We start from the raw sequence: 19,798 nt of genomic DNA, 5'->3' as shown, positions 1-19,798 counted from the left end.
ATTATGGTGGGAAGGCCCGTGTAAACATACGGACCCGAGTGTCAGAGCCATTTCCTCCTGTTTACCGTGGGGTGCGACGGGGATGTCATCTGGCTCCGATACTATTTCACATAATTCCCGGTCGTGGCCAATAGCAGTGGTAAATTATATTTGAACCGGCCCTACCCCTCCCCTAAGTCGACTCAATCTTAATTGAATACCAGGTGTGGTTGGTAAAAATCAGCGCTGGGGAAACAAAGGCGTTTCTGGCAATAACACCCCAGCATGACAAGTTTGCGTCTGACTGGCAGTTTCTTAGCACAAGCCACTGTATAAAGTACAGACGATATGCATCTGACATTATATTCTCAGCATTTATGCGTTTATGTTTATAAGCAGTGTTTAGTAATAATTTTTAAAGAACCTCAAAATATTCAACTTAATTTTCGTTCACACGGTGAAAAACAAATGCAGTGCTGCTCAGCGGATTCAGGGTGAGACAACTGCAGCCAAACTGGAGTTGGTTAGAAGCACACTGCCCAGGTACGGAAACTTGTCTACTTTCTGTACTATTGCCCCATCACTCACACGATGACAAACATCCCCCCTATAGCCTTAACAGACTGTTGGGGCAGGTGGTGTTAGCGAGCACCTATTAAGGCTGGCATGGTATGCGATGGGGTAGATGGCCAGCACCATGCCCAACTGCCTTTGTCTCCCAAATGGTGTTGTTTACACACCGCACTAGGTACTCATTTGAGGCTGAGTCGACCTAGGGGAGGCCCAGGACCGTTTCACATAATCCTGACTGGTGTTGACCTTGAGCAGGAATCAAACTCAGGTCACCGGGTCTGTCGCGCTGCGCGCTAAATACGTATCATCATCATCATCACTGATATGGATAGGTGAGTTGATAGAAATTACATTTAATTCAACAGTTAATGGGCCAATTAACCAGTAGTTAATTAAATATGGGAGCAGTGGTTTACACACTGAAATATTAATTTGGAGACCCGAGTTTGAATCCAGCAATGTGACGGAGACATCGAGCGACGGAGACGAGACTGAGACGGCGAGCGACGGAGAGAGACAGAGACATCGAGCGACGGAGAGAGACAGAGACATTTAGCGACGGACAGAGACGGAGACAGCGAGCGACGGAGACATCGAGAGACGGAGACATCGAGCGACGGAGACATCGAGAGACGGCGACATCGAGAGACGGAGAGAGACGGAGACAGCGAGCGACGGAGACAGCGAGCGACGGAGACATCGAGCGACGGAGAGAGACGGAGACATCGAGCGACGGAGAGAGACGGAGACATCGAGCGACGGAGAGAGACGGAGACAGCGAGCGACGGAGAGAGACGGAGACAGCGAGCGACGGAGAGAGACGGAGACAGCGAGCGACAGAGACGAAGACAGCGAGCGACGGAGAGAGACGGAGACAGCGAGCGACGGAGAGAGACGGAGACAGCGAGTGACGGAGAGAGACGGAGACAGCGAGCGACGGAGACGAAGACAGCGAGCGACGGAGAGAGACGGAGACAGCGAGCGACGGAGAGAGACGGAGACAGCGAGCGACAGAGACGAAGACAGTGAGCGACGGAGAGAGACGGAGACAGCGAGGGACGGAGAGAGACGAAGACAGCGAGCGACGGAGAGAGACGGAGACAGCGAGCGACGGAGAGAGACGGAGACAGCGAGCGACGGAGAGAGACGGAGACAGCGAGCGACGGAGAGAGACGGAGACAGGGAGCGACGGAGAGAGACGGAGACAGCGAGCGACGGAGAGAGACGGAGACATCGAGCGACGGAGAGAGACGGAGACAGCGAGCGACGGAGAGAGACGGAGACAGCGAGCGACGGAGAGAGACGGAGACAGCGAGCGACGGACAGAGACGGAGACAGCGAGCGACGGAGAGAGACGGAGACAGCGAGCGACGGAGACAGACGGAGACAGCGAGCGACGGAGAGAGACAGAGACAGCGAGCGATGAAGAGAGACAGGGACGACACAAAGGGACAGTGAGGGATAGGGGAAGGAAGCGGAGTGAGCGAGACGGGCAGAGCGCGGCGAGCGAGCTGCGGCTAAGCGGAATGACGGAGTCACAGACGTACTGTGAAGAGTTGTAATACAAGATGTGTCGGAGAAAACAAGAAAGTTGTTCGCGTCAAGTCGACCACTACAAATATAACCAACACTACCAAGACTTGGCCCACCCTGTTGGGAGGCGACGGCCCATTATCACCATTAACATCACTACCATCATCAACATCACCATCACCAACATAATTAACTATCATCACTGCCATTACCGTCATTAACATCACCAACGTATTTATCACCATCAGTAACAGACATAGCATCACCATCATCACCAGCATCACCAGCACCATCACTCAGCTCACTATACAGGGGGGGATGTACCGGTTCCAACATCATGTGGAGGTGTGAGGTGGTGCGAGGTGGTGTGATGAGGTGTGACAAGGCGTGTGGATGTGTGAGGTGTGTGGATGAGCGAGGGGGTGAGCGAAGATGGAATCAGGGTATATGGAGGGGCGTGAAGGTCTGGAGATGAGGGGCGTGAAAGTGTGAAGAGCGGTGTGGTGGCGGTGGTGTGTGGTGGTTTGTCGTGGTGGTGATGGTGCGTGGTGGTGTGTGGTGGTGCGTGGTGGTGTGTAGTGGTGATGGTGGTGCGTGGTGGTGCGTGGTGGTGTGTGATGGTGCGTGGTGGTGCGTGGTGGTGTGTGGTGGTGCGTGGTGGTGTGTGGTGGTGCGTTGTGCTGCGTGGTGGTGTGTGGTGGTGGTGGTGCGTGGTGGTGTGTGGTGCGTGGTGGTGCGTGGTGGTGCGTGGTGGTGTGTAGTGGTGTGTGGTGGCGTATGGTGGTGCGTGGTGGTGCGTGGTGGTGTGTGGTGCGTGGTGGTGGTGTGTGGTGGTGCGTGGTGGTGTGTCGTGGTGCGTGGTGGTGCGTAGTGGTGTGTAGTGGTTGGTGGTGCGTGGTGGTGCGTGGTGGTGTGTGGTGGTGCTTGGTGGTGTGTGGTGGTGCGTGGTGGTGTGTGGTTGTGTGTGGTTGTGTTTCGTGGTGTGTGGTTGTGTGTCGTGGTGTGTGGTGGTGAGGTGCGTGGTGGTGGTGTGAGGTGTGTGGTGGTGTGTAGTGGTGGTGGTGCGTGGTGGTGCGTGGTGGTGTGTGGTGGTGCGTGGTGGTGCGTGGTGGTGTGAGGTGTGTGGTGGTGTGTAGTGGTGGTGGTGTGTGGTGGTGCGTGGTGGTGCGTGGTGGTGTGTGGTGGTGTGAGGTGTGTGGTGGTGTGTGGTGGTGGTGGTGTGTGGTGGTGCGTGGTGGTGCGTGGTGGTGTGTGGTGGTGCGTGGTGGTGTGAGGAGGTTGAGGAGGTATGAGGAGTAGTCCACGTCACGCTGCTCGTTGATGACGTCGAGCGTTGCCGTCTGGCTGTGCCGCTGGTTGCAGAGCGAGCAGCTGGGCGTGCGGCACCAGGAGGAGGAGGATCAGTCCACGTGTCTCCTCCTCCTGCTCCTCCTCCTCACCGTGCTCCAAGCAGCGCGGCTCCGCGTCCTTGCGGCCGCCGGGGCCCCTGGGGGCACCGCCACCACCACAACAACGACGACGAAACTAGGACAACAACAATAACACTGGCACAACAACAACACTTGGAGGATGACAACACAGAGATAACAATAAACAACACTGGGACAACAGCGATTCCAACAACGATGACGACGCTGCGTGGAGAATCACAACAGTGATGATGACGGTGACAGCGATGACAGAGACAACAATGAACACAACAACACTGATCACAACCACTACAATAACAACGTGGCCATTAGCACCACCACCAACAACACGGGTTGCCATAGTACTACAACCACACCCCACAACAACAACCACCACCATCACCAACAACGCAACTACCAGACAGAGCAACAAGGTGATTATGACCAGCCTTGCCCTCTCCTGCTGTGCTGCCTTGCCCACCATGCCCTGAGACTGCCCTACCCCTGCCCATCCCCAGTTTTGCCCTCCTCTACACTACCCCACCCAGCCATACGCCTCTACCCCAATACTCTACCCTACACAGCCTTGCCCTCCCTGCCTCCTACCCTACTCTAAACCCTGCCCTTCCCTCCTCTCCTTCACTGCCCCTACACCTGCGTCCTGTCCCCCTGGCCCAGTCGTGTCCTGCCCTTTGTCACTGCCCTGCCCCGTGCCCCCTGCCCTCATGCTGCTGCTGCTGCGTGTAGATGTGGATGATGTTGTAGAGGAGGAGTCTGTGTTGGAGGTGTACACGCCGTGGCGGTGCAGCACCACCTCCTGGCGGCACCACGGCCCCCCCCCCCGTACCCCCAAGGAGGGTGGGAGGGGGGTGACAATGAACAGGTGAGCGTGCAGGCTAGTCACTGCACAGGTGAGTACTGTACAGGCAAGTGAGCGTACAGGCGAGTGCACAGGCGAATGAGTATACAGGTGAGTGTGCAAGAGAATGTACAGGTGAGTGAGCGTTCATGTCAGTGTACAGGTGAACGTGCAGGTGAGTGTCACAGGCGAGCGTTCGGGCGAGCAACTGCAACGCGTCGTTGCCGCACTTGTGGCCCAGGTTGTGCTGGCAGGGCACGATGACCACGGGCTTGGAGAACATCTCCAGGCAGAGGGGCCACAGCTGCTGACGTGCTCCAGGTGGTCGTAGCGCGCCTGGGATTCGCGATCAGCAACGACGTCCGGCCCCGCACAGCGCCTCTGCACGCTCATCGCTACAGCTGTCACGCACAGGCAGAAAGCCTCGTCCCTACAGCTGTAACGCACAGGCGGACAGCCTCGTCCCTACAGCTGTCACGCACAGGCGGACAGCCTCGTCCCAACAGCTGTAACGCACAGGCGGACAGCCTCGTCCCTACAGCTGTAACGAACAGGCGGACAGCCTCGTCCCTACAGCTGTCACGCACAGGTGGACAGCCTCATCCCCAAAGCTGTCACGCACAGGCGGACAGCCTCGTCCCTACAGCTGTCACGCACAGACAGACAGCCTCATCCCTAAAACTCACGCACAGGCAGACAGCCTCGTCCCTAAAACTGTAACGCACGTGCATTGGAAGCGCTACCAACTCACGGAATTTGAAACACATTCCACTGTTACATGGACTTCCTGAGAAAGAGGTATGGTGTAGGTCTAACAATGGGTTTGTCAAATCAGAAGCTATCAGTGGGTAAGAGGTGAGTGTGCGGTTGGCAGTGACATGCAGTGGGAAATTCTAAATCGGGGTAGGTTCCCAATGAATGTGTAGATTTAAGGATCAAACATAGCCTCTGGCAAGGAAACGGGTATACAAGTGAGCTGCTGGGAGATGGAACTGTTGTAAGGTTATGGCATGGTGCTTTTGTGAATGGTATACAGCTCCATTTTGTAAGAGTGCTTCTATGCAAAGACCGTGGTGCTGAAGAGACATTTCAACATCGCACATGTTATAAATAACCATTTTAATTGCATAACTCAGCCCCCAACTCACGGCGTTATAACTGCGGGCAACGAGTTTCAACCACAAATGCCTGCTAGGATGTCCCTGCCGTGTTGCGTGGCAAATGGCCCTCTGACCCGGTTAACGCGAAGACGCAATTCACCAAAAGTAAAAAATGAGTGTTGACCCAGACTCAGCGCTTGGGCGCCGCGGTGGCGAGATGTTCACTACCTCGCCTGCTGTAATATTTGGAATTTGTTTGCGTCTCTCCCCTCGGTCGCGTGTTTTTTTTTTTTTCTCCAGGCCCTCTGGGTTTCTTCCTCCACATTTAGTATCAATCAGGATCACGCGTTTAAGAGTATTTGGCTGCTAACATTTCCACACGATGATAAGCCACTTCGTTGGACTATAATGTGTGGCCAGGTCTCTTCTGAAAAAAAGGCTACAATGGCTCAGTGGGCAACACCTGCTAAAATAAACAAATAGTTTAGTGGCGTCCAGCGTTCAGCTCTCATCGAGTGGAATCCAAAGATATGAGTGGTTAAGCTATGGGATATGAAATGGACGAGCGACCAATAAAACAACATGTATTATGGGGTTGAATGCTTTTTGCTATTCACAAAATAAAACAAAAGCAGTCATGCAAATATCTTATTTAACACAGCACAGCAAAATCAGTTGCACCATTCAATCCTGCTCGTCCAGACGGGGAGAATTCACTCACATTTATTAGATGCGATGTTTCTTATGGGATTTAATGAGCGACAACATTTTGACCCCAAACCGAGAGGATTCTGGAAGTTTGTGTTTTTTTGGTAATAACTCTGGAAGGAAACGTCGCAGACCCATCAAGGTGGTACTCGTACTGCTCGCCTCATCGAGTGGAATCCAAAGATATGAGTGGTTAAGCTATGGGATATGAAATGGACGAGCGACCAATAAAAAACATTTTTTATGGGGTTGAATGCTTTTTGCTATTCACAAAATAAAACAAAAGCAGTCATGCAAATATCTTATTTAACACAGCACAGCAAAATCAGTTGCACCATTCAATTCCGCTCGTCCAGACGGGGAGATTTCAATCACATTTATTCGATGCGACGTTTCTTATGGGATTTAATGAGCGACAACATTTTGACCCCAAACCGAGAGGATTCTGGGATGTTTGTGTTTTTTTGGAATAACTCTGGAAGGAAACGTCGCAGACCCATCAAGGTGGTACTCGTACTGCTCGCCTCATCGAGAGGAATTCAAAGGTATGAGTGGTTAAGCTATGGGATATGAAATGGACGAGCGACCAATAAAACAACATGTATTATGGGGTTGAATGCTTTTTGCTATTCACAAAATAAAACAAAAGCAGTCATGCAAATATCTTATTTAACACAGCACAGCAAAATCAGTTGCACCATTCAATCCCGCTCATCCAGACGGGGAGAATTCACTCACATTTATTCGATGCGATGTTTCTTATGGGATTTAATGAGCGACAAGATTTTGACCCCAAACCGAGAGGATTCTGGAAGTTTGTGGTTTTTTGGTAATAACTCTGGAACGAAACGTCGCAGACCCATCAAGGTGGTACTCGTCCTGCTCGGCTCATCGAGCGGAATCTAAAGATATGAGTGGTTAAGCTATGGGTTATAAAATGGACGATCGACTAATAAAACAACATGTATTATGGGGTTGAATGCTTTTTGCTATTCACAAAATAAAACAATTGTAGTCATGCAAATATCTTATTTAACACAGCACAGCAAAATCAGTTACACCATTCAATTCCACTCGTCCAGACGGGGAGAATTCAATCACATTTATTCGATGCGACGTTTCTTATGGGATTTAATGAGCGACAACATTTTGACCCCAAACCGAGAGGATTCTGGGATGTTTGTGGTTTTTTTGTAATAACTCTGGAAGGAAACGTCGCAGACCCATCAAGGTGGTACTCGTACTGCTCGCCTCATCGAGAGGAATCCAAAGATATGAGTGGTTAAGCTATGGGATATGAAATGGACGAGCGACCAATAAAACAACATGTATTATGGGGTTGAATGCTTTTTGCTATTCACAAAATAAAACAAAAGCAGTCATGCAAATATCTTATTTAACACAGCACAGCAAAATCAGTTGCACCATTCAATCCTGCTCGTCCAGACGGGGAGAATTCACTCACATTTATTAGATGCAATGTTTCTTATGGGATTTAATGAGCGACAACATTTTGACCCCAAACCGAGAGGATTCTGGAAGTTTGTGGTTTTTTGGTAATAACTCTGGAAGGAAACGTCGCAGACCCATCAAGGTGGTACTCGTACTGCTCGCCTCATCGAGTGGAATCCAGAGATATGAGTGGTTAAGCTATGGGATATGAAATGGACGAGCGACCAATAAAAACATGTTTTATGGGGTTGAATGCTTTTTGCTATTCACAAAATAAAACAATTGTAGTCATGCAAATATCTTATTTAACACAGCACAGCAAAATCAGTTGCACCATTCAATCCCACTCGTCCAGACGGGGAGATTTCAATCACATTTATTCGATGCGACGTTTCTTATGGGATATAATGAGCGACAACATTTTGACCCCAAACCGAGAGGTTTCTGGGATGTTTGTGTTTTTTTTGTAATAACTCTGGAAGGAAACGTCGCAGACCCATCAAGGTGGTACTCGTACTGCTCGCCTCATCGAGAGGAATTCAAAGGTATGAGTGGTTAAGCTATGGGATATGAAATGGACGAGCGACCAATAAAACAACATGTATTACGGGGTTGAATGCTCTTTGCTATTCACAAAATAAAACAATTGTAGTCATGCAAATATCTTATTTAACACAGCACAGCAAAATCAGTTACACCATTCAATTCCACTCGTCCAGACGGGGAGAATTCAATCACATTTATTCGATGCGACGTTTCTTATGGGATTTAATGAGCGACAACATTTTGACCCGAAACCGAGAGGATTCTGGGATGTTTGTGGTTTTTTTGTAATAACTCTGGAAGGAAACGTCGCAGACCCATCAAGGTGGTACTCGTACTGCTCGCCTCATCGAGAGGAATCCAAAGATATGAGTGGTTAAGCTATAGGATATGAAATGGACGAGCGACCAATAAAACAACATGTATTATGGGGTTGAATGCTTTTTGCTATTCACAAAATAAAACAAAAGCAGTCATGCAAATATCTTATTTAACACAGCACAGCAAAATCAGTTGCACCATTCAATCCTGCTCGTCCAGACGGGGAGAATTCACTCACATTTATTAGATGCGATGTTTCTTATGGGATTTAATGAGCGACAACATTTTGACCCCAAACCGAGAGGATTCTGGAAGTTTGTGGTTTTTTGGTAATAACTCTGGAAAGAAACGTGGCAGACCCATCAAGGTGGTACTCGTACTGCTCGCCTCATCGAGAGGAATCCAAAGATATGAGTGGTTAAGCTATGGGATATGAAATGGACGAGCGACCAATAAAACAACATGTATTACGGGGTTGAATGCTTTTTGCTATTCACAAAATAAAACAATTGTAGTCATGCAAATATCTTATTTAAGACAGCACAGCAAAATCAGTTACACCATTCAATTCCACTCGTCCAGACGGGGAGAATTCAATCACATTTATTCGATGCGACGTTTCTTATGGGATTTAATGAGCGACAACATTTTGACCCCAAACCGAGAGGATTCTGGGATGTTTGTGGTTTATTTGTAATAACTCTGGAAGGAAACGTCGCAGACCCATCAAGGTGGTACTCGTACTGCTCGCCTCATCGAGAGGAATCCAAAGATATGAGTGGTTAAGCTATGGGATATGAAATGGACGAGCGACCAATAAAACAACATGTATTATGGGGTTGAATGCTTTTTGCTATTCACAAAATAAAACAAAAGCAGTCATGCAAATATCTTATTTAACACAGCACAGCAAAATCAGTTGCACCATTCAATCCTGCTCGTCCAGACGGGGAGAATTCACTCACATTTATTAGATGCGATGTTTCTTATGGGATTTAATGAGCGACAACATTTTGACCCCAAACCGAGAGGATTCTGGAAGTTTGTGGTTTTTTGGTAATAACTCTGGAAGGAAACGTCGCAGACCCATCAAGGTGGTACTCGTACTGCTCACCTCATCGAGTGGAATCCAAAGATATGAGTGGTTAAGCTATGGGATATGAAATGGACGAGCGACCAATAAAAACATGTTTTATGGGGTGGAATGCTTTTTGCTATTCACAAAATAAAACAAAAGCAGTCATGCAAATATCTTATTTAACACAGCACAGCAAAATCAGTTGCACCATTCAATTCCGCTCGTCCAGACGGGGAGATTTCAATCACATTTATTCGATGCGACGTTTCTTATGGGATTTAATGAGCGACAACATTTTGACCCCAAACCGAGAGGATTCTGGGATGTTTGTGTTTTTTTTTAATAACTCTGGAAGGAAACGTCGCAGACCCATCAAGGTGGTACTCGTACTGCTCGCCTCATCGAGAGGAATTCAAAGGTATGAGTGGTTCAGCTATGGGATATGAAATGGACGAGCGACCAATAAAACAACATGTATTACGGGGTTGAATGCTTTTTGCTATTCACAAAATAAAACAATTGTAGTCATGCAAATATCTTATTTAACACAGCACAGCAAAATCAGTTACACCATTCAATTCCACTCGTCCAGACGGGGAGAATTCAATCACATTTATTCGATGCGACGTTTCTTATGGGATTTAATGAGCGACAACATTTTGACCCCAAACCGAGAGGATTCTGGGATGTTTGTGGTTTTTTTGTAATAACTCTGGAAAGAAACGTCGCAGACCCATCAAGGTGGTACTCGTACTGCTCGCCTCATCGAGAGTAATCCAAAGATATGAGTGGTTAAGCTATGGGATATGAAATGGACGAGCGACCAATAAAACAACATGTATTATGGGGTTGAATGCTTTTTGCTATTCACAAAATAAAACAAAAGCAGTCATGCAAATATCTTATTTAACACAGCACAGCAAAATCAGTTGCACCATTCAATCCTGCTCGTCCAGACGGGGAGAATTCACTCACATTTATTAGATGCGATGTTTCTTATGGGATTTAATGAGCGACAACATTTTGACCCCAAACCGAGAGGATTCTGGAAGTTTGTGTTTTTTTGGTAATAACTCTGGAAGAAAACGTCGCAGACCCATCAAGGTGGTACTCGTACTGCTCGCCTCATCGAGAGGAATTCAAAGGTATGAGTGGTTAAGCTATGGGATATGAAATGGACGAGCGACCAATAAAACAACATGTATTATGGGGTTGAATGCTTTTTGCTATTCACAAAATAAAACAAAAGCAGTCATGCAAATATCTTATTTAACACAGCACAGCAAAATCAGTTGCACCATTCAATCCTGCTCGTCCAGACGGGGAGAATTCACTCACATTTATTAGATGCGATGTTTCTTATGGGATTTAATGAGCGACAACATTTTGACCCCAAACCGAGAGGATTCTGGAAGTTTGTGTTTTTTTGGTAATAACTCTGGAAGGAAACGTCGCAGACCCATCAAGGTGGTACTCGTACTGCTCGCCTCATCGAGAGGAATTCAAAGGTATGAGTGGTTAAGCTATGGGATATGAAATGGACGAGCGACCAATAAAACAACATGTATTACGGGTTGAATGCTTTTTGCTATTCACAAAATAAAACAATTGTAGTCATGCAAATATCTTATTTAACACAGCACAGCAAAATCAGTTGCACCATTCAATCCTGCTCGTCCAGACGGGGAGAATTCACTCACATTTATTAGATGCGATGTTTCTTATGGGATTTAATGAGCGACAACATTTTGACCCCAAACCGAGAGGATTCTGGAAGTTTGTGGTTTTTTGGTAATAACTCTGGAAAGAAACGTCGCAGACCCATCAAGGTGGTACTCGTACTGCTCGCCTCATCGAGAGGAATCCAAAGATATGAGTGGTTAAGCTATGGGATATGAAATGGACGAGCGACCAATAAAACAACATGTATTACGGGGTTGAATGCTTTTTGCTATTCACAAAATAAAACAATTGTAGTCATGCAAATATCTTATTTAAGACAGCACAGCAAAATCAGTTACACCATTCAATTCCACTCGTCCAGACGGGGAGAATTCAATCACATTTATTCGATGCGACGTTTCTTATGGGATTTAATGAGCGACAACATTTTGACCCCAAACCGAGAGGATTCTGGGATGTTTGTGGTTTATTTGTAATAACTCTGGAAGGAAACGTCGCAGACCCATCAAGGTGGTACTCGTACTGCTCGCCTCATCGAGAGGAATCCAAAGATATGAGTGGTTAAGCTATGGGATATGAAATGGACGAGCGACCAATAAAACAACATGTATTATGGGGTTGAATGCTTTTTGCTATTCACAAAATAAAACAAAAGCAGTCATGCAAATATCTTATTTAACACAGCACAGCAAAATCAGTTGCACCATTCAATCCTGCTCGTCCAGACGGGGAGAATTCACTCACATTTATTAGATGCGATGTTTCTTATGGGATTTAATGAGCGACAACATTTTGACCCCAAACCGAGAGGATTCTGGAAGTTTGTGGTTTTTTGGTAATAACTCTGGAAGGAAACGTCGCAGACCCATCAAGGTGGTACTCGTACTGCTCACCTCATCGAGTGGAATCCAAAGATATGAGTGGTTAAGCTATGGGATATGAAATGGACGAGCGACCAATAAAAACATGTTTTATGGGGTGGAATGCTTTTTGCTATTCACAAAATAAAACAAAAGCAGTCATGCAAATATCTTATTTAACACAGCACAGCAAAATCAGTTGCACCATTCAATTCCGCTCGTCCAGACGGGGAGATTTCAATCACATTTATTCGATGCGACGTTTCTTATGGGATTTAATGAGCGACAACATTTTGACCCCAAACCGAGAGGATTCTGGGATGTTTGTGTTTTTTTTTAATAACTCTGGAAGGAAACGTCGCAGACCCATCAAGGTGGTACTCGTACTGCTCGCCTCATCGAGAGGAATTCAAAGGTATGAGTGGTTCAGCTATGGGATATGAAATGGACGAGCGACCAATAAAACAACATGTATTACGGGGTTGAATGCTTTTTGCTATTCACAAAATAAAACAATTGTAGTCATGCAAATATCTTATTTAACACAGCACAGCAAAATCAGTTACACCATTCAATTCCACTCGTCCAGACGGGGAGAATTCAATCACATTTATTCGATGCGACGTTTCTTATGGGATTTAATGAGCGACAACATTTTGACCCCAAACCGAGAGGATTCTGGGATGTTTGTGGTTTTTTTGTAATAACTCTGGAAAGAAACGTCGCAGACCCATCAAGGTGGTACTCGTACTGCTCGCCTCATCGAGAGTAATCCAAAGATATGAGTGGTTAAGCTATGGGATATGAAATGGACGAGCGACCAATAAAACAACATGTATTATGGGGTTGAATGCTTTTTGCTATTCACAAAATAAAACAAAAGCAGTCATGCAAATATCTTATTTAACACAGCACAGCAAAATCAGTTGCACCATTCAATCCTGCTCGTCCAGACGGGGAGAATTCACTCACATTTATTAGATGCGATGTTTCTTATGGGATTTAATGAGCGACAACATTTTGACCCCAAACCGAGAGGATTCTGGAAGTTTGTGTTTTTTTGGTAATAACTCTGGAAGAAAACGTCGCAGACCCATCAAGGTGGTACTCGTACTGCTCGCCTCATCGAGAGGAATTCAAAGGTATGAGTGGTTAAGCTATGGGATATGAAATGGACGAGCGACCAATAAAACAACATGTATTATGGGGTTGAATGCTTTTTGCTATTCACAAAATAAAACAAAAGCAGTCATGCAAATATCTTATTTAACACAGCACAGCAAAATCAGTTGCACCATTCAATCCTGCTCGTCCAGACGGGGAGAATTCACTCACATTTATTAGATGCGATGTTTCTTATGGGATTTAATGAGCGACAACATTTTGACCCCAAACCGAGAGGATTCTGGAAGTTTGTGTTTTTTTGGTAATAACTCTGGAAGGAAACGTCGCAGACCCATCAAGGTGGTACTCGTACTGCTCGCCTCATCGAGAGGAATTCAAAGGTATGAGTGGTTAAGCTATGGGATATGAAATGGACGAGCGACCAATAAAACAACATGTATTACGGGTTGAATGCTTTTTGCTATTCACAAAATAAAACAATTGTAGTCATGCAAATATCTTATTTAACACAGCACAGCAAAATCAGTTGCACCATTCAATCCTGCTCGTCCAGACGGGGAGAATTCACTCACATTTATTAGATGCGATGTTTCTTATGGGATTTAATGAGCGACAACATTTTGACCCCAAACCGAGAGGATTCTGGAAGTTTGTGGTTTTTTGGTAATAACTCTGGAAAGAAACGTCGCAGACCCATCAAGGTGGTACTCGTACTGCTCGCCTCATCGAGAGGAATCCAAAGATATGAGTGGTTAAGCTATGGGATATGAAATGGACGAGCGACCAATAAAACAACATGTATTACGGGGTTGAATGCTTTTTGCTATTCACAAAATAAAACAATTGTAGTCATGCAAATATCTTATTTAAGACAGCACAGCAAAATCAGTTACACCATTCAATTCCACTCGTCCAGACGGGGAGAATTCAATCACATTTATTCGATGCGACGTTTCTTATGGGATTTAATGAGCGACAACATTTTGACCCCAAACCGAGAGGATTCTGGGATGTTTGTGGTTTATTTGTAATAACTCTGGAAGGAAACGTCGCAGACCCATCAAGGTGGTACTCGTACTGCTCGCCTCATCGAGAGGAATCCAAAGATATGAGTGGTTAAGCTATGGGATATGAAATGGACGAGCGACCAATAAAACAACATGTATTATGGGGTTGAATGCTTTTTGCTATTCACAAAATAAAACAAAAGCAGTCATGCAAATATCTTATTTAACACAGCACAGCAAAATCAGTTGCACCATTCAATCCTGCTCGTCCAGACGGGGAGAATTCACTCACATTTATTAGATGCGATGTTTCTTATGGGATTTAATGAGCGACAACATTTTGACCCCAAACCGAGAGGATTCTGGAAGTTTGTGGTTTTTTGGTAATAACTCTGGAAGGAAACGTCGCAGACCCATCAAGGTGGTACTCGTACTGCTCACCTCATCGAGTGGAATCCAAAGATATGAGTGGTTAAGCTATGGGATATGAAATGGACGAGCGACCAATAAAAACATGTTTTATGGGGTGGAATGCTTTTTGCTATTCACAAAATAAAACAAAAGCAGTCATGCAAATATCTTATTTAACACAGCACAGCAAAATCAGTTGCACCATTCAATTCCGCTCGTCCAGACGGGGAGATTTCAATCACATTTATTCGATGCGACGTTTCTTATGGGATTTAATGAGCGACAACATTTTGACCCCAAACCGAGAGGATTCTGGGATGTTTGTGTTTTTTTTTAATAACTCTGGAAGGAAACGTCGCAGACCCATCAAGGTGGTACTCGTACTGCTCGCCTCATCGAGAGGAATTCAAAGGTATGAGTGGTTCAGCTATGGGATATGAAATGGACGAGCGACCAATAAAACAACATGTATTACGGGGTTGAATGCTTTTTGCTATTCACAAAATAAAACAATTGTAGTCATGCAAATATCTTATTTAACACAGCACAGCAAAATCAGTTACACCATTCAATTCCACTCGTCCAGACGGGGAGAATTCAATCACATTTATTCGATGCGACGTTTCTTATGGGATTTAATGAGCGACAACATTTTGACCCCAAACCGAGAGGATTCTGGGATGTTTGTGGTTTTTTTGTAATAACTCTGGAAAGAAACGTCGCAGACCCATCAAGGTGGTACTCGTACTGCTCGCCTCATCGAGAGTAATCCAAAGATATGAGTGGTTAAGCTATGGGATATGAAATGGACGAGCGACCAATAAAACAACATGTATTATGGGGTTGAATGCTTTTTGCTATTCACAAAATAAAACAAAAGCAGTCATGCAAATATCTTATTTAACACAGCACAGCAAAATCAGTTGCACCATTCAATCCTGCTCGTCCAGACGGGGAGAATTCACTCACATTTATTAGATGCGATGTTTCTTATGGGATTTAATGAGCGACAACATTTTGACCCCAAACCGAGAGGATTCTGGAAGTTTGTGTTTTTTTGGTAATAACTCTGGAAGGAAACGTCGCAGACCCATCAAGGTGGTACTCGTACTGCTCGCCTCATCGAGAGGAATTCAAAGGTATGAGTGGTTAAGCTATGGGATATGAAATGGACGAGCGACCAATAAAACAACATGTATTATGGGGTTGAATGCTTTTTGCTATTCACAAAATAAAACAAAAGCAGTCATGCAAATATCTTATTTAACACAGCACAGCAAAATCAGTTGCACCATTCAATCCTGCTCGTCCAGACGGGGAGAATTCACTCACATTTATTAGATGCGATGTTTCTTATGGGATTTAATGAGCGACAACATTTTGACCCCAAACCGAGAGGATTCTGGAAGTTTGTGTTTTTTTGGTAATAACTCTGGAAGGAAACGTCGCAGACCCATCAAGGTGGTACTCGTACTGCTCGCCTCATCGAGAGGAATTCAAAGGTATGAGTGGTTAAGCTATGGGATATGAAATGGACGAGCGACCAATAAAACAACATGTATTACGGGTTGAATGCTTTTTGCTATTCACAAAATAAAACAATTGTAGTCATGCAAATATCTTATTTAACACAGCACAGCAAAATCAGTTACACCATTCAATTCCACTCGTCCAGACGGGGAGAATTCAATCACATTTATTCGATGCGACGTTTCTTATGGGATTTAATGAGCGACAACATTTTGACCCCAAACCGAGAGGATTCTGGGATGTTTGTGGTTTTTTGTAATAACTCTGGAAGGAAACGTCGCAGACCCATCAAGGTGGTACTCGTACTGCTCGCCTCATCGAGAGGAATCCAAACATATGAGTGGTTAAGCTATGGGATATGAAATGGACGAGCGACCAATAAAACAACATGTATTATGGGGTTGAATGCTTTTTGCTATTCACAAAATAAAACAAAAGCAGTCATGCAAATATCTTATTTAACACAGCACAGCAAAATCAGTTGCACCATTCAATCCCGCTCATCCAGACGGGGAGAATTCACTCACATTTATTCGATGCGATGTTTCTTATGGGATTTAATGAGCGACAAGATTTTGACCCCAAACCGAGAGGATTCTGGAAGTTTGTGGTTTTTTGGTAATAACTCTGGAACGAAACGTCGCAGACCCATCAAGGTGGTACTCGTCCTGCTCGCCTCATCGAGCGGAATCCAAAGATATGAGTGTTTAAGCTATGGGTTATAAAATGGACGATCGACCAATAAAACAACATGTATTATGGGGTTGAATGCTTTTGGCTATTCACAAAATAAAACAAAAGCAGTAATGCAAATATCTGATTTAACACAGCACAGCAAAATCAGTTACACCATTCAATTCCGCTCGTCCAGACGGGGAGAATTCAATCACATTCATTCGATGCGACGTTTCTTATGGGATTTAATGAGCGACAAGATTTTGACCAAAAAACCGAGACGATTCTGGATGTTTGTGGTTTTTTGGTAATAGGTCTGGAAGGAAACGTCGCAGACCCATCAAGGTGGCACTCGTCCTGCTCGCCTCATCGAGTGGAATCCAAAGATATGAGTGGTTAAGCTATGGGATATGAAATGGACGAGCGACCAATAAAACAACATGTTTTATGGGGTTGAATGCTTTTTGCTATTCACAAAATAAAACAATTGTAGTCATGCAAATATCTTATTTAACACAGCACAGCAAAATCAGTTACACCATTCAATTCCACTCGTCCAGACGGGGAGAATTCAATCACATTTATTCGATGCGACGTTTCTTATGGGATTTAATGAGCGACAACATTTTGACCCCAAACCGAGAGGATTCTGGGATGTTTGTGGTTTTTTGTAATAACTCTGGAAGGAAACGTCGCAGACCCATCAAGGTGGTACTCGTCCTGCTCGCCTCATCGAGCGGAATCCAAAGATATGAGTGTTTAAGCTATGGGTTATAAAATGGACGATCGACCAATAAAACAACATGTATTATGGGGTTGAATGCTTTTTGCTATTCACAAAATAAAACAAAAGCAGTAATGCAAATATCTGATTTAACACAGCACAGCAAAATCAGTTACACCATTCAATTCCGCTCGTCCAGACGGGGAGAATTCAATCACATTCATTCGATGCGACGTTTCTTATGGGATTTAATGAGCGACAAGATTTTGACCAAAAAACCGAGACGATTCTGGATGTTTGTGGTTTTTTGGTAATAGGTCTGGAAGGAAACGTCGCAGACCCATCAAGGTGGCACTCGTCCTGCTCGCCTCATCGAGTGGAATCCAAAGATATGAGTGGTTAAGCTATGGGATATGAAATGGACGAGCGACCAATAAAACAACATGTTTTATGGGGTTGAATGCTTTTTGCTATTCACAAAATAAAACAATTGTAGTCATGCAAATATCTTATTTAACACAGCACAGCAAAATCAGTTACACCATTCAATTCCGCTCGTCCAGACGGGGAGAATTCAATCACATTTATTCGATGCGACGTTTCTTATGGGATTTAATGAGCGACAACATTTTGACCCCAAACCGAGAGGATTCTGGGATGTTTGTGGTTTTTTGTAATAACTCTGGAAAGAAACGTCGCAGACCCATCAAGGTGGTACTCATACTGCTCGCCTCATCGAGAGGAATCCAAAGATATGAGTGGTTAAGCTATGGCATATGAAATGGACGAGCGAGCAATAAAACAACATGTATTATGGGGTTGAATGCTTTTTGCTATTCACAAAATAAAACAAAAGCAGTCATGCAAATATCTTATTTAACACAGCAAAGCAAAATCAGTTGCACCATTCAATCCTGCTCGTCCAGACGGGGAGAATTCACTCACATTTATTAGATGCGATGTTTCTTATGGGATTTAACGAGCGACAACATTTTGACCCCAAACCGAGAGGATTCTGGAAGTTTGTGTTTTTTTGGCAATAACTCTGGAAGGAAACGTCGCAGACCCATCAAGGTGGTACTTGTGCTGCTCGCCTCATCGAGTGGAATCCAAAGATATGAGTGGTTAAGCTATGGGATATGAAATGGACGAGCGACCAATAAAACAACATGTATTACGGGGTTGAATGCTTTTTGCTATTCACAAAATAAAACAATTGTAGTCATGCAAATATCTTATTTAACACAGCACAGCAAAATCAGTTACACCATTCAATTCCACTCGTCCAGACGGGGAGAATTCAATCACATTTATTCGATGCGACGTTTTTTATGGGATTTAATGAGCGACAACATTTTGACCCCAAACCGAGAGGATTCTGGAAGTTTGTGGTTTTTTGGTAATAACTCTGGAAGGAAACGTCGCAGACCCATCAAGGTGGTACTCGTACTGCTCACCTCATCGAGTGGAATCCAAAGATATGAGTGGTTAAGCTATGGGATATGAAATGGACGAGCGACCAATAAAAACATGTTTTATGGGGTGGAATGCTTTTTGCTATTCACAAAATAAAACAAAAGCAGTCATGCAAATATCTTATTTAACACAGCACAGCAAAATCAGTTGCACCATTCAATTCCGCTCGTCCAGACGGGGAGATTTCAATCACATTTATTCGATGCGACGTTTCTTATGGGATTTAATGAGCGACAACATTTTGACCCCAAACCGAGAGGATTCTGGGATGTTTGTGTTTTTTTTTTAATAACTCTGGAAGGAAACGTCGCAGACCCATCAAGGTGGTACTCGTACTGCTCGCCTCATCGAGAGGAATTCAAAGGTATGAGTGGTTCAGCTATGGGATATGAAATGGACGAGCGACCAATAAAACAACATGTATTACGGGGTTGAATGCTTTTTGCTATTCACAAAATAAAACAATTGTAGTCATGCAAATATCTTATTTAACACAGCACAGCAAAATCAGTTACACCATTCAATTCCACTCGTCCAGACGGGGAGAATTCAATCACATTTATTCGATGCGACGTTTCTTATGGGATTTAATGAGTGACAACATTTTGACCCCAAACCGAGAGGATTCTGGGATGTTTGTGGTTTTTTTGTAATAACTCTGGAAAGAAACGTCGCAGACCCATCAAGGTGGTACTCGTACTGCTCGCCTCATCGAGAGTAATCCAAAGATAGGAGTGGTTAAGCTATGGGAT

Source organism: Petromyzon marinus, chromosome 79 (genome assembly GCF_048934315.1).
Source record: "Petromyzon marinus isolate PM22_M1 ecotype Great Lakes invasive population chromosome 79, UKy_Petmar_22M1.pri1.0, whole genome shotgun sequence".
NCBI lineage: Eukaryota > Metazoa > Chordata > Hyperoartia > Petromyzontiformes > Petromyzontidae > Petromyzon > Petromyzon marinus.
The sequence above is the reverse complement of the archived record's forward strand: the minus strand, read 5'-3'. Positions refer to the sequence as shown.